The sequence below is a fragment of the Erinaceus europaeus genome, chromosome X, assembly GCF_950295315.1.
Source record: "Erinaceus europaeus chromosome X, mEriEur2.1, whole genome shotgun sequence".
Lineage (NCBI taxonomy): Eukaryota > Metazoa > Chordata > Mammalia > Eulipotyphla > Erinaceidae > Erinaceus > Erinaceus europaeus.
In genome coordinates this window covers 19231257-19234638 of record NC_080185.1, presented here as the reverse complement: position 1 = coordinate 19234638, position 3382 = coordinate 19231257, and the positions used below count along the sequence as shown (strand labels likewise).

Sequence of the window (3382 nt, the reverse complement as noted above, 5' to 3'; positions counted from 1 at the left end):
CATGGTCACAACTGGGAATATTGTAAGCTGCACTCCATTCAGGATCAGTCTTCCTCAAGTCAGGATACCCCGGCTTCCTTTTGGAGACCAAGGCTGTCTCTACCAGAGCTGTTCTATGGTGAGGATGAGGTACTCAGAAGCCTCACAAGAGGGCTTGTAATGACATTCCTGATAGAAATGACTAGTGGTGAAGCAGATTCCACCTAAATTTCATAGATAGTTTCAATGGTACAAATCCAGATGCAAGAAAGATTAAAACAAAAACAAAATCAATGGGACTACATCTAATTAAAAAAACTTCTGTACAGCAAAACAAACAAACAAAAACTATCACCCAAACAAAGAGACGTCTTACAGAATGAGAGATTTTTACATGCCATACATGAGACAAGAGGCTAGTTACCAAAATATATAAAGAGCTCACCAAACTCAGCAGGAGAAAAGCAACTGACCCCATTCAAATTGGGGAGAGGATAGGAACAGCAATATTCACCATAGGAGAGACACAGCAGCCATATGAAAAATCTCCAAATCACTGCCTGTCAGAAAAATGCAAATACAAATAAAGACAAAAATGAGATAACACTTCACCCCTGTCATAATGTCATACATCAAAAAAGACATCAACAACAAAAGCTAGAGAGGCTGGGAGGTCAATGGAATCCTCCTGCACTGATGGTGGGCATGTAAATTGGCCCAAACCCTGTGAAGAGCAGTCTGGAGAACTCTCAGAAAACTAAAAGTGGACCTACCCTGTGGCCCTGCAATTCCTCTCCTGGGCATATATCCTATGGAACCAAACACACCACAAATGATCTGTGTATGGTTTTGCTCAAAGCATCACAACTTGTGATAGCCCAAACCTGGAAGCAACCCCCTTATCCAACAACAGATGAGTGGCTGAGTATGTTGTGGTATGTATACACAATGGAATACTACTCAGTTTTCAAAAATTAAAAAAAAATCCACATTCCTTGACCTGTCTTGAATAGAACTTGAAGGAAGCATCTTAAAAGAGATAAGAGAAGGGTGAATATGGGATGATCCCACTCAAAGACAGAAGTTGAGAATTAAGAACAAAAAGGGGAAACGCAAAGCAAAACTTGGACTGGACTTGGTGTATGTACTGCAGGAAAGTAAAGGTGAGGTGGAGTGTTCTGCTCCTGTAACATGATGGTGAAGGAACATCAAGGTTGGGGGGGGTAGAATATTAAGAGGAAAACTGAGAAAATTTTAAAATGTATGGACTATAATATTTTATTGCTTTCTGTAAACCATTAATCCCTTCAATAAAAAAATTCAACTTACAGTAGGGAATACTCAAGAACTAATGTAGGACAAGAGGTGCTCATTTTTAAATAAGTAATTGAACAATGATTTATAAAATGTGATACTTATATGATTCAATGAACATCCACCTCCATGGTTTTGAGCCCCATAGTATTAAGAATCAAAGATTTCCTCGAGACTCAGAGACACAATAATAAGATGTATGACAGTATTAAAAATAATGAAAGTATGAGAGCAACTGTCTAGCTTTCCAATGTCTAAGACACAATGCCAGTCCTACACTTGGGAGCAATAGTTCTGATCTCCATATAGATTGAGAGACTGTGACTGAGTCAGGGTTGGGGTGGGGGGGTAGGCAGACAGTGGTCTTTCAGGGTTTGAGGTATTTCAGTGGCATGTGACAGAGAGGGGAAGTGTTTGAAGACCACTGGCTGACATCATAAAGCACCTGCTATAATACCATGAGGATAGTCACTATGACAACACTCTGGAGGGCTTTTTTTGAAAATTGTACTTCAATCCCTCCCAACTCCCACCATGGGTTCCTCCCACCTGTACACACCACCATTCCTCCTTCTTTCCCTCTTCTTCATGGTAGTTTTTCTTCCTGCTCACCTTTCCCTCATGCTCCCCACCATCTGGCTAGTGGTGAACTTTCTGGTACGCCCCCATCCTCCCAGGACCCTTCTTCTGCCCTCCTTCATACTGTTTATTCCCCTATCCCTCCCTCCACATCATAAAAGAACTTTAAAGAGACACATACACCTTAACCAGCTATATTTATTTAGTTTTCCATCACATTAGGGCCATGTCCAGGCTTGAGCCTTGGGAAATCCTCTGTGAGGAAGCCCCGGACAAGAGGCATGGGGCTTGTGAGTGCCCGGCCTCATGTGGGAGCTCCTGTCTTCTCACTATTCCTGGCCTTCTGGTCCTTTGTTCTTCTGGGAGGCAGATGCCCCACTGCCAGTTGCCCCCTTCTCAGCAGATCTTGCCAGAGCCTCCCTCTGCTGGGCCAGAGCTTGTATTTTCAGCTCCCTGAGAAGCGCGAGGCAGCGATGGCATATGAGAGGCTTGCTAAGGTAGATGAAATACAGATAATCTGCCAGGGCTGCAACATTGATGTTTTCACTTTTCTCTTCCAGAGGAGGTTTGTACATTCGGAACCTCTTGTTGATCTGGAAAGAGCACAGGATGATCAGAGAAGGATAAGGTGGGGGAGAGGACGTATGGCATGGAGGGGACAGGGGCGCTGTGAATAAGGGTGATAGTGACGGTCAGTGTGTGGGGCAGGGCAGCGACAGGGTTCTCATTTCAGTTGAGGGAAGGAAGAGGAGGGGGCAGGTGGCATCATCTCACCATGGTGACTTGATCCTTTTGTTCTTCGATCCTTCTCCTTCTGAGTCTCCCAGAGCGCTGATCCCTGAGACTGGTTGACTGGGGTTGATTTCTGCACCTCTAATGTCCCCCAAGGCTAAGGTACCTGCCTTATATATACCAGTACCCTACCCTCCCACCACACAAAGGGGCTACGTCCCTAGGCTCTGACTGGTCATCAATGGTGCCCGGCAGCCAATGGCAGAGCTGGAGGGGCATGACCCTCACAGGACGTCACAATCAGCTGTGGGAGGAAGGGCAGCCACCGGCATGTGCTAGCTGGAATGAGGGTGCCTCTTGCAACCTAAACAACCTGCTGACCTGATCTGCCTTCCTCAGGGTGACAGGCAGCAGCGGGCTGGGGCTTCCCCTCAGCCACCCCAACCAGGCCATGGTGCCTCTGTTCACTCCTCCACCATCTCCAGCACCCTGTTCCTGTGCTTCCTCACTGCCGGTGGGTGGCACCTATGTAACTCTGAAGATGGGGTGCCCCCTCTTCTTGGGCCCATGCCAGATGACTGTCTTGCTGAGTCTCTGAGCACACATGTGTTGCTTCATCTATAAGGGGGGGTATCTACCTTTTGATGAGGTGACACAAAACTTAGGTCACCAAAACACACTTTGAGCACCTTCAACTTCATTTGTAGGCTGCACTTCCTTCACTGTTTCTGAGGCAGGAGGGAGTGACGTATTTCAGGTCAGGAGAGAGTGGATTGGC

At 46.1% G+C, this 3382-nt stretch overlaps 1 long non-coding RNA gene across 1 annotated transcript; it reads right to left on the bottom strand.

Moving 5' to 3' along the window:
• Positions 1–2052: 2052 nt before the first annotated feature.
• Positions 2053–2761, bottom strand: LOC132535923 (uncharacterized). The gene is made up of 2 exons (XR_009547632.1): positions 2647–2761; positions 2053–2465 (listed from the first exon to the last, which is right to left on the bottom strand). It is a non-coding gene; the product is annotated as an uncharacterized LOC132535923 (long non-coding RNA).
• Positions 2762–3382: the final 621 nt, after the last annotated feature.